General features: G+C 45.7%; 1 protein-coding gene across 4 annotated transcripts in view; it reads right to left on the reverse strand.

Moving 5' to 3' along the window:
- RGS7 (regulator of G protein signaling 7) overlaps window positions 1-12,427 on the reverse strand; it is a 2,057,596-nt gene that overhangs the window by 528,123 nt on the left and 1,517,046 nt on the right. The window lies entirely within an intron of this gene.

Genomic DNA, 12,427 nt, shown 5'->3' on the forward strand with positions numbered 1-12,427 from the left:
AAACATATACGAGTTCAGGTTTCTACATAAAATTGAGAGAACACTTATACAGATAAAGGTTATACGTTTTGTCGACATCTTTCTCTGTAGTTATAGCAGCATTAGTCCAGACCTGGGGTGACATCATATAACGTTACATCTTTATGGTTGATTCACAGTTTACAGAATCTGTTTAAACAGAGGTAGTTCGTTAATACCAATACTTGAATTATTTTCTACTTTCTTCAGATAGTGATGCTTCAGCTTTTTCCCCGTCACCCCGGCCTTGCGGACCAGGTCATGCGGGGTGCAATATTACATTGTGAACGATAAAATGTTACAGTGTTAGCATCTCGGGTTAGCTCATACCCGACTTTCTCATGGGAACGCGCTTGCAGCGGATCTACCAGGGCTACTGCGGCAGGGATACTTGGAAAGCCCTCCAAAGGTGGGGGCCGCGCTACAGCGCGCTGAACTCACGCCATCTTTGCTGGGCAAGAAGGCTTCTAGGCCTATCTAAACGTTAGTGTGAGTGTATGATGGATATGTGGGGGCAATGTCATCGGCGGGCAAGCCCTCCTCCACCTGGGCCCGGGTGGCATGGGGGGACGCTCGGCGAGCCATGGTCCTCACCTGGGGAGAATGATGCAGGAGAGGGGGGCCTTTAAGGCCTGTCCTCCCCTACAGTACGTATCTAGATTACAGTATGGTACAGAAATAAAATGACTGTGGCATAGTAAAAGATATTTAAACAATAAGGCAGGGTATGTTCCAGAGGTTACATCGGAACTGTCTGCAGGACGTGACTAGTTGAACAGCTTGGTTTTCAGTGCCTTGCGGAAGGCAGTGAGGGAGGTTTCCATCCTGATAGAGAGTGGCAGGGCATTCCAGTTTTTGGGAGCTAACACAGGGAAGCTTGCTCCTCCCGCTTTGGTTCTTTTGAAGGTTGGGTCCATGAGCTGGTGGGACTATTGGACCCGCTTTGGTCTGAGAGAGTTTTTCCAGTGAATTTTTTCTGACAGATACAGGGGTGCAGAATGGGATAAGCATCTGTGGCTAGTCGTGAGGGTCTTGAAGAGAATACACTCTTTAATTGGGAGCCAGTGAGCATCACGTCTTGCCTGGGAGATGTGCTCCCTCCTAGGAATGCTTAGTGCCGCTCTGAGAGCATTGTTTTGGGCGATTTGCAGTTTATTGATGGCACTAGTCTGGCCATATGTTCCTACTGTGGCATGGCAATTGTTACTGTGCATCAAGGGTAATACAAACATGATAAGTGTTATTACGTGGATGACAGGCATACAATGGTAGCTTGACTGACCTACCTCGGTACAGCCAGTCTGGATAAGCATTCTTACTATGGCATGGCATTTTTACTGGCTGGCAAAGAGAGCAGGTATAAGCTCCTATATGGTAATACTGGCATCTATATGTGCAGCCTGCATGGATATGTATGAGAACAGCCAGCATAAACATGTTTTTTTACTGCCATACATTTTGGGCAAAGTCATCATGAAAATGCATTGGGAAATGCTCCTGTGCATTTTTGGTGACTTGCATCTATTGGGTTTGTTCATGTGTTACTACACACACCGAACAAACTCTATGCCTTTTACCCAATTTTTCAAATAAAGTGTGCTGCAAAATGCATCAGATTAACCTATTATTTGAAATATTCTCTCTGGGGGATAACCCTCGTAAACCTCCTTGGTTGCTTTGGGCACCCTCGCTATCCTCAGTCGCTCTCACATATTCAGCACAAACATGTTTTATCCTCAAATTAAAAAATTCACCAGCCGGCACTGAACCTTTTATTGATTATTGAAAACAACACTGCACATTGGCTGACCTCCTCTCATGAACCCCCAAGAAAGGTCAAGTGTGAGTTGTCCAGTTCGTCCACAATGGCGTTGTGCACACCGCCTTTGTGCACTGCTTTATGTGCATGTAAAATGGAGGGGTTAGGATTTCTAAGACATCCGAAAAAAATAATTGTTTGTGGTATGGCCCAAAGGAGGTTAAATAACTCAGGCACCTTTATAAGAGGAGTGGCCTATATAACTAAATGAATCGCCTAACAAGATATAGTTGAGCTATCTTTCTATTACAAAGTATACATTACACATCTACTAATAAACAAATATTCAAATTTAAAAAAGAAGTCAGGTGAAAATAGGTAGGCCAAAGCAGTTTCCAATTCATGAAACATACTAGGGTGTTAAAGTGCCTGTTGCACAGCTGCACTTGCAGCCTGAAGGTCAGAAATCCTAGTCCCAGAATGATAGCTAAAAGGATTAATGAGCCTGCTGCAACCATCTGTGGGTAATATGTGGGATATAACTCAGTCTACCAAAAAACAGAAGACCTGGGATCTGTGACATGTGCCATATTTGAGGCTAAAAGACGGGTCTGTAGTGAATATGGAGGCTATGAACTACCACACATGCCATACTCTAGGCCCAGTATGAGGTACATGATGGATCCTCACAGGCACCCCTACATGGAACTCAGTAGCTTAATAACATGGTAGAGGTTAATAGGAAAAAGGGGTCGGTATCAGGCAGATAACAGAAGGCTAACTCAGAGTTTGCAGTCTGCAGACCCACTAGTGTGGACGTTTGCACATTTTCTGACCACGTAGCCTGCTTTCTGCAAAGAAAGTAGCTCATGAGTGTGGCTCCCCCTAGATGCAGGAACCATGTTAGCATTTTGAATTCAGAATTGGCAAAGTATTGAGCATGGGATGCCATTTCCCAGTCCCTGCAGCGTCCACCCACAACTAGAATATGAAACAAAGATGGTGGCTGGGCCGTACCATACATTGGAATGTGGAGCACCAGGGCTGGTCACTGAGGAATTAAATTCAGATGATGGTTGTGCCGTCCCGGAAGCTCTTGCCAAACCCCAGAACGTACCAGTTACAAAAGGGGAATAGGCTTGACATGTAGTGTAAGTATTAGGATTATGGGAGGAGAAGTTTTTGAAGCATGATGGTATGGTGAGGAGGAGGGCCAGCATGAGAGCAATGCAGAGGCAGATGAGTGAGAAAGAAAAGATCAAAATGAGAGAAGACTGAAGGAGGGATAATGAGGAAAGGAGCCGGTGGAAAAAGGAGGACAGCAGAAGAGGGAGAAAAAGGTGCAGAGGTGGGAGAAGCAGGAACAGAAGAGGAGAGAAGAGGAAATGAGACAAGAGTAGAAGAGATGACATGAGAGGAGGGAAGAACGGAGAGGTGGGTGAGGTAGAAAAAGTGAAGGAGGAAAGGGAACACACACAGAGTGGGGAGAAAGGAGAAACAAACACTACTAAATGGGAGGCAGGGTATTACAGCTAGCAGAAGGGGGAAGAAATGTGGGAATGTGAGGGAACAAGCAGCATGACAGAGCAGTAAGCAGGCCAGAGACAGGGACTGAGGGAGAAAGGAGAAGGAGCTGGTGAGGAAAGATACAAAAGAAGGCTTCATGGGGGAAGGGCAAAGAGAGGGAAATGAGTAAGGAGACATCCAGAATGGAAAAAGAGAAGCTTCATTGATTCCAGAACTTCAGCCTGATCATGCAATTATGGCGAGTGTCTGGGAGTGGGTCACAGAGTAGACAAGAAACCAACCAACCCAGGCCCAGCACAAGCTAAATAATATCATGCCTGCCCTCTCAAGACAACCTTAAAGACACTGTGGACGAGGCTGCCAGTTACAACAACCATCCAGGTGGGCCAGGTGAATTTTTGGCAAAGCCAGCTCAGCCGAGAAAGACTGTACAAGATGCGGGGCCCTTAAAACCACAGAGACTGTTTTGCTGCCATGGAGGTGGATTAAATATGGGAAGTGGAAAGGACTGAGAGCACAGCTCTAAGAAACAGCTTTCATGTGTTTTGTACCCCCCAAAACCCCAACCCGTGGGCTCACTCAGACCGGGTTCACTGACGTCCTTTGTTTTATGTTCAATACAGGAACTGAACTAATACCCTGGCAAGTTGTCAATAGCTCCCTATTCCAGCCCGCCCTCACTCCCAAACCCGGAAGTGATGGGTGACAGTGAGTTGTTAATGCTGTCCAGGCATGAATGGCTCAGCCCTGCCATGGCAGCACTTCACGGCGGGAGGTGGGGTGTGCTCCGCCTGTGGAAGGGTGGTCAAGAAAAGATTTCGTCTCCAGGTGGAGATTCAAACCCTGGCGGTGCTGGCCACGGGGAGATACGGGCAAACTCACTTGAAGCCCTACCTTTATGTAAATGCTACATTAACTATGGGATACAATTTGCATTTTCAAGAGGGAACGCGCCCGATGAATCTTCAGATTTGTGGTTTGAAGCTTGAAGTTTGAAGATTAGTTACCATTGCAGATGAATCTACAATAAATCACAGCAGGAAGCATTGCATGTGCTTAATAATGAAACCGACCTCCTTAGAAGAAATACCAACGGGACATTTATTCGGGAAAACCAGTGATGTTATGCAATGCCCAAGATGATTGGCAGATGTGTGGAGCTACCTTTCAGTTGTGTTATGACACTCAGTGTTACGGCGCATTAAAGCCACACTGCAGCTGCACTCCCACAACACTCCTGCACTGTGCTGTCAACATGACGCTCTCATTTCAAAGAGTTATTCTGAATGGATCCTAAAGTGTGCCAGAAACGAGGTTCTTATTTGTGTGGGGAGTGACGAGCACAACTCTACAACCAGCCCCAATTGTTATTTCCTTATGTGAAAGGTGGGAGCTTTATTGTATTCCCACCTTTGTAGGGTCAATTTTTCGGGAATGGCATCTTTGGGAAATTTGTGGGGATGTATTGGAGCGCTCATGTCCCCAATGTTAACAAGGCAGAGGCTGCCCTGGCACAAAAACTCAGCACGTTAAGTGCTGAGCCCGGAAATGTGTGCTCAGTCTGCAGGACAGAGGTTGGCATCCTGACTGTCCAAACCCAGCCGTTTATCCTTCGATATGTTGAGTGACGTGGAATTTTGAAGTAATCCCCCATCATCTCATGCCTCTAGGTAGTAATCGAGCGACAGCTAAAGAAGTTAAAGCAGGAGCACGGGTGACACTTCCTCACCCTTGTCACCATCCCAGCCTCTTGCACTCTCTCAGCAGCAGCAGAGCCAACCTCAAAATCTTGGGTGGGGGGGGGCATCTGGGCTGGAAGACAGTTTTAAAACGGTGGGTCACAAGTGAGGCCATGAATGATGACCCAGTGCCACACTCCATGCAAGCTCTCTGTCAATGATGCATTTCCTTTGTCCAATCAGGCCTCAGTAGCTGTCTCTCTACTCAGAAGTGTCCTGAAGAAAATGAGGGCAGAAAGTGAAGCCGAGTGTTGATAGGTTCCATGTGCTGGGAATCAAAGGGGCCCTTTCTCGATGTGGCGACGTGGCTACAGGTGCCAGCATAGCAAGCACACCTGTATCAGCATCTCACCAGGAACTATAGATAGATAGCTGTATTAGGGGCCTTCACCCATTGTGCTGTCAAGTACCCCCTTCCTCTGGGGTCAGGAGGCTGAATATATTTCATACCTTCGTTTGGCCAATCAGACACATTTCTCACCACAGTTTAGAGGAAATGTAGTTCCACGTCGTGAATCTAGTCATTGGGAACTGTGAGCCATCTTAAAGTTGCGCAGAGCAGTTAAGTCTCTGGCGTGGTCTCGTGGGGGGGGAGGGAGGAGAGGTAGGTTGATATGGGCGGGGCAGGCTTCTGCCACTTTGGTTTCTGTCGACTGGTAATGACTTTTGGGCGTAAACGCTCTTCTCCCAGGGGTGAGAGATTTGACAGCTTGTTCTTTAGCACCCCGTTCCTGTCGGTGCCCCCGGGCTAGGAGTCACAGCAGAGTGCTGCCTTCTGCCTTCAACTTCCTCCATGTGAGAGGGCTTCAGTTCTCCCAAGCAAGTGGCTGCCTCCATGGCTCTCACTGAGTCTGACTGCAGTCAGGGCAATGGAGATCATTGAGACTTGCCAACATGTCCCATTCAAATTTGGTAGTGCTTGCTCGGTCCTGTTCATTTTGGCATTTTGGCATCAGTAGTACAATTTTTCCCATTACAAAGCCAGGAATACAAGTCCCAGAATGAAAAGCAGAAAATCAGGACTGGAAAAGCACATGAAGAGTGAATGTGTCATAATGGCATGCATAGACCAGACGCCCCTCTCACCACGGGCCTGATTTCAGTCTCAGTCAGAGACATTGGGCAATGATGAAAGTTGGGGTGTGCCATTTCCCCACTTGTCAGCATATCAGTCCATACTGCTTTCTCTCCTTCGCCATTGCTTGTGAAAGAGAACAGTTTGTTGTCAGGGGCTTCAGGTTGTAAATTAATGTCAGACACAGCAGAGTCTGCCGGCACCAGCGATTGATGCCCCTTCACAAACCTCCAGTAAATGTGACGTAGTTACATTGAGGCACTGCGTGCACGGGAGAGGGATTTCCAGAACCCAAATGGATGAGAACTTGTGGTTGGCACATTCTGCTGGACAAGAAAGACTGCTCGAACACCAAGAGTGACTGTTCCAGAGAGGCCTTGATCCTGAACCAATGGATCATCAGCTCTGATTTCTGTTTGTGTGTTTAATACATTTTCATTAATATTATCTAAATAAGAACAACGGGATTTAACAAGCGGTAGTATAAAGTTCATGCGATACCGCAAGAAACATGGTAATGAAACCGAGCTAACAAGACAAAATAAGGGGTACATAATAACATAGATACATAATACACTGACATCGGATAATAACATGGTGTTCTCATGACTGGCGATACAACCAAATTCACATATAATAATCAAAGTTCACTGTAAGAACAACTTGGGACTAAAGAACTAGGCCACGTGTTTACACTGTGTATTTTGGCCGGGCAAAAACATCACACAACTTAATCAGTTAACAGTGATGTAGGCTTCCATTGCCAGTGCCATCAGGGTCAGCCTTTACAACATGTCCCTATGTGATTTGTGGCAATTCCTCTGTCAGGCCCATGAGATGACACCAAGGATGATGTGGTCAGTCTTCTAAAAGGTGCAGTTGACATGCCTGCCTGCCTGCTTGGGGTGGTTCCGTACACGGCACTGACCACTCTGTCTTACTAGTCTCAAGATAGTGAACAGTGTAAGCCTTGATGAGAGTCAGAGAGAAGTGTGGAACAGAAAAATGGCTTACGTTACCTGAGTTCCAGAGTAGTGGGTAATAGGCAGATGACCTGAGGGAGGTATGCCCTCAATGTCTCTGAGGCACAGGTGTTACCCAAAGCCACTGATCTCATCCCTACATTCACTAAGATGCATTCAATCCAAAAGGTATATATCAAGGCCAGCACAAACACAATTTTCATCAATAGAAGCTTTGCATGGGGCTGCTGAACAATGAACGTATACCTGTGTAGCTCAGTTTCTGATCTGATGCTGTAACTTAAACATAGATCCTTCCACAACATCGACAATCAACTGTTGCTACTAAGAAAATGGCGTCTGGTTCCGCACACGGGTGGGTTCAGGAAACATATATATTCCTATCCTAGCAGAAAAGCCAGAAACACATTTGTGGGGCTCTTCATGTTTATCTGTATGTTATCAATGTATTGACAAGTGGATCTACATTATGCTGAAATGCAGTGCATAGCCATAAGTGAAGCTATAATACTAGCCCTTGTCAGAAATCAAGCAAAGGTGTGGTGTGGCTCAAAAAGAAGGCGGCCTTGCTGGGGTATCAGTCAAAGTCAACATACAAATGAGCAACTCTTTGAAGATGACGGATTTGCACAGTGCACACCGTGGATTGTACATTACTATACATGTCTACGTGCCTTAACATCGATCCTCATTAGCCATTCATAGCCACCATGGCTTCAGGTGCCCATACATCATCAGGACATGATATAAGATGCACTGCATACATCTTTGATAGGATGCATTGACTGAAAGGACGATTCCAGTCCAGTGTATGTCCATGCGAGCCATACCTGTGACTTTAATTACTCACTGTGCATCTGTTAGTTCTGCCCATTCAGGTTTTTCTGCACCTCGCACCACTTCCTACTGGAAATGTGCCAAAGTATACATTTAAATGTAGATATGAGGATGGTTCCAGCAGATCGCCCCTCTGTCGCTATCTCTTGCATGTTGATGCACCGCTCCTGGTTCCCACCATCCTCTCCCAGGCAGATCTGTTGTTTTCCTATGGAGGAGAGTACACGATGGATCTCAGTAAACCTGTGCTCCCTGGGCAAGTCAGCAAAGCTGCCCCCTCTTAGTGCCAGCTGGCCTGTGCACGCATCTCTATTGCACCACAACTGACCTGACGAGCAGGACGAGCCTTTGAAGGAGTCCTAAAAGGAATGATTAGTGTCTGGCCTTGCAGTGTTCATAGAGGTAGAGAGATGCAAATGCCCTTAATAGAGGGGCCAGTGGCTCTGATAATGCAAGGTGTGCAACAATGTGATCTTGCTAGCAGTAGAGAACAACACACTTACAGGCTCACACTCGGCCTGGAAAAGGGTCGCCCGATAATGCAGTTCTGTGCAAAAGAGAGAACATGTACAGTGCTTTCACACTGGAACCATTATTAGCAGGAAGGAAGCCAGTCTTTAAAAATCTAGGCTGGCAAGATTTTCATCACCCATTGCAATTGCACGAACAGATAATCGCACATTTCACCAGTCCACAATAAGTGATAATGGCATCGCTTGTGCTTGCAGTTGAAGATATCAGTAGAGCAGTAATCACACCTCACCAGAGGCCTTGCTTGAATTCCTCTGGTGACAGACAATTTCGCACCAGTGCTAGACAATTTGGCACTGATATTTGCACCAATGCGCTGGTGCAACATGTCATCTTTCAGGCTATTAGTTGATGCAAATGTCATTTGTGTGTTCATCATATGTACAAATGTTGCTCGAAAACGTCCATACACTGGCGCAACATTTTCTGGCACTAAGGCTAAGTATGTAGTCTGTCCCTACAACTAGTAATTGAGGCGACTGAGTTATACACTTCGCTCATACATCTGTATTCAGCCTCTAGAATGCTAGCTTGAATCCCGGTGTAGAGGAGGAGCCAAAAGCCTCTACAGGAAGTCCCGCCCCTAAACTGCCTATATGTTGGGAACTGGAAATAGTGATCAAGGCGACACCTGTATTGATGCTAATAACACGAGCAGCCTTTGAAGCAAAGTACCCGTTGAGAAAACCTTTCTTTATATATCCACGAAGAGCTAATAGCCTCTTAGGAAAGATCCCTGAAGAACGGGAGAAGATGGATGAAAGAGGAGACTGGTGACCTCACATGACGTAAAGTGACACACCGAGTAGAGATAACAGAAGAGAAATTAAAGAGAACATATAGAATCCAATGACAAAGTAAAGAATCGAGTGACCTTTTATGTGCAAAAATGAAGATTACACCTGTAAAGATGTCAGAACCACCCTCCTCTATGTTCTGGGAAGGTGTACCAGGACAGGCAGTTGAACTCATTGTGTAGATGACAAATTCTTCCTGCCAATGTACCCCTCAGGTGTACCAAAGAGGAATCTATTAATGGAAAGATGTATTGGACGCTCCCCAGACACCACTGGCTGGAAAGGAAAAGGTACAATGTAAAAACCAGGTCACAAATACCACACTTCTGTTACTAGGGAATACTCCGGGGACTGACTTGTTCCTTACTGTGTAAAACAGGTGATTCTTTTCTGAACATAACCCAGATCTGGATCCCATTAGACCGACCAGAATGGGAGTGACCCTGCAACCAGATAAATGTAGTTTACAACTGGACTGGGAAAATACTTACAGAGAAACCCACAGAAGTTATGAGGCTTCTTATCATAGGAGGTTGCACCAGTATCCAGAAGAATTTCACGATACCAGAAGGCTTGGAGAGTGATGTGCAAAGATGTAGCATGAAACTTTGCCCAGGGAGTGCAGGATCTTCTGAACCGACGGCACGAGGAAGCCTAGTTAGTGCAATCTCAGTGCTCTGTGGAAGTCTCTAGAGTCCGAGCACTCTTGCCCAGGCAACGTAGGAATCCCCTGACCCGACGGCACGAGCACGCCTAGTTAGTGCAATGTCAGTGCTTTAACGGAAGTCTCTACTCCTAGCACTCTTTAGAACTAAATCCAAACGAGAACAAGAGCAAAATCCAGGGACAGAAAATGGATCTGCAGCTTGCGGGCAGCAAGGTTTCAAACAGTAAGCAGAAGGAGTCCTGAAAACAGTTCTGAGTCGGCGTTAAGCTGGCAGTGATCAAGTAGAACGTGAGACAGAAGCAGTCATTAATAAACAGTTCTGCGTCAAAACCAGAAAGTTCCAAACTATTCCAAGGGTGAGGCGAGGCAAATCTGGATGAACAGGCAAAGGTAAAAAAACAAGGGGTCGATATCACAAGAGTACGAGACACGATACGTTACCACTAAATACAAATTCAGAAGCACCAAGCCGAATGGAGGTAGTGCTTAAATTAGGTCACTTGATCCACGGAACGGGCCCTGCCGTGACAGCATACCACGTATCACGTGAGCAGGATATCAACGTCGCCATGGCAATCCCCAGCACGCACAAAAAGAGGATCCGCGCGTGGGAATTGCTTTAGATTGAGAATGAGAACATAGACTACCTTTGCATCTAGGAGCCAACGTAACACAGGGAGGCACAGCATTTGGCATTAATGATGGGAAACGAAGACCAGAACATAGTAAGCGATTGTTATACAACGATTCCCTAGCATCATGAATGTTGAAATGATGGGAAAAGCGCTTAGTTACTGATGGTTTCCTGACAAAAGAGCACGCAAGAAAATGCAAACCATTTTTATAATTGTACAGATGCTGTAACGCAAGTAGACCAAGTATTCGTAAAGGCTCGCTATACGTAGTGAATAGATTGCAGGTGGTGTCACCAAGGTATATACATGCATAAGAATCTGGATGTTCCACATCGTGTTTTAACAAACTGGGATCCCATGAACAGGGGAGCTGAAAGTGTGGTGCAGTTAACAAAAGTTGCTAACGAGCAAGAAAGAATGAAGGAGGCTTGTCTGGCCCAGTGTCAAAAGGCCGGTGCAGCCGAGAACTGGTTGACTATTTGCAAGAGCTACAATGAATGTAAGAGACGAGCCAAGCCCCTGCCAAGGTACAGCAAAAAGACAATCGGTGCCAAGTTTTATTTGTTTTTATACCTTTAAATACAGAGAAGAAGCTCGAAACGTGGTCATCAGTCACATGGCCTAGATGGAAATATATTTGAGCCACTACGCAGAGATCAGAAGATAAGAGCATGCTCACACTCCCTATAATTCCAAGGAGCTGTGAGGCTTGCAATGCCATGTTCAAAGGCCAATTCTATGGCAGACAGCTTGAGTGATGATTGATGATGGGCTATTTGGGTAGTGAGGTATGGTCTAGTCCAACCTACCAACACCTGGGGTAGCAGCTTGTGCACTGCTAGCGAGTGGAATATTCCAGAAGGGTAAAAGTGTGCCAACCAATTATAGAGGGCCACGTATCAAAGAGCCCTATAGTTTGAGACCCAATGAATCGTGTATTTTGTGACGATGAACATGAATTGCACTAGAGGAGGGCTTAGTTGCCCATCTGACAGTAGAGATCCAATCACAACCCCTTACTCCACAGAAAGTATATGTAGATGCTTCATGTAGACCTACCACAATCCATTTTAAGTTTTTACAGTTTGCAGTTTGCCACTCAGTGTGACATCAGTGATGACATATTTTTACAATAAAAGCCACCTCGTCTTAGAGGGCCTACGGGTTCAAGTGATAGCGAGTTGAATGGTTAGATAAAGATCTGTCGATTTAGTAGACTCGAGATTTTTGGATAATCCAATACCCTCCATCATCTAGCTGGAAGGACGCAAAGTTTCGTGTGGTGAACAGCCGATATAGACAACATGCAAGTAAAGAAGATATAGGTGGGACGGGACCCTCTTTGACAAAATCCCTCTTGCTCCTGGATTCCACAGGCGTCGAGCGGACTGAAGGCAACAGTGGCTGAATTGAAGGAGGGGAGACGATACTGAGGGCCGGGTTGTTTTAGTGTGTGTGACAAGGAGTTTCAAAAATATATGATTAGGAGATAAAGTGAGACGTAAAGCATCTGAAAGCCCGGGTTCCTTGCTCACTAGAGTACAGGTTTCATTGTGATTTAACCTTCAATAGAGGAAAAACCCATTTCCAAATGTATTAAAACATTAGGGGCACTCATTGGAAGAAAAATCAGCCTTCGTACAAATATGTTTTCACTAACAGCAAATTTTGTGGTTTTAGATTGACCTCAAAATCCTGCCCTATAGAGGGTTAGAGCAATGCCCTGGGATCTGTAAAAAAAAACTGGGACAAGAATATTAGAAAAACCTAAACTTGCATTCCTCTTTTCCCCAAGAGCAGGTTGGTTTATCATTATGGTGGCACCATTTACCATGAGCACCAGGGCAGGTGTAGCCAAT

The sequence above is a fragment of the Ambystoma mexicanum genome, chromosome 4q (genome assembly GCF_040938575.1).
Source record: "Ambystoma mexicanum isolate Mex_15411 chromosome 4q, UKY_AmexF1_1, whole genome shotgun sequence".
NCBI classification, from domain to species: Eukaryota; Metazoa; Chordata; class Amphibia; order Caudata; family Ambystomatidae; genus Ambystoma; species Ambystoma mexicanum.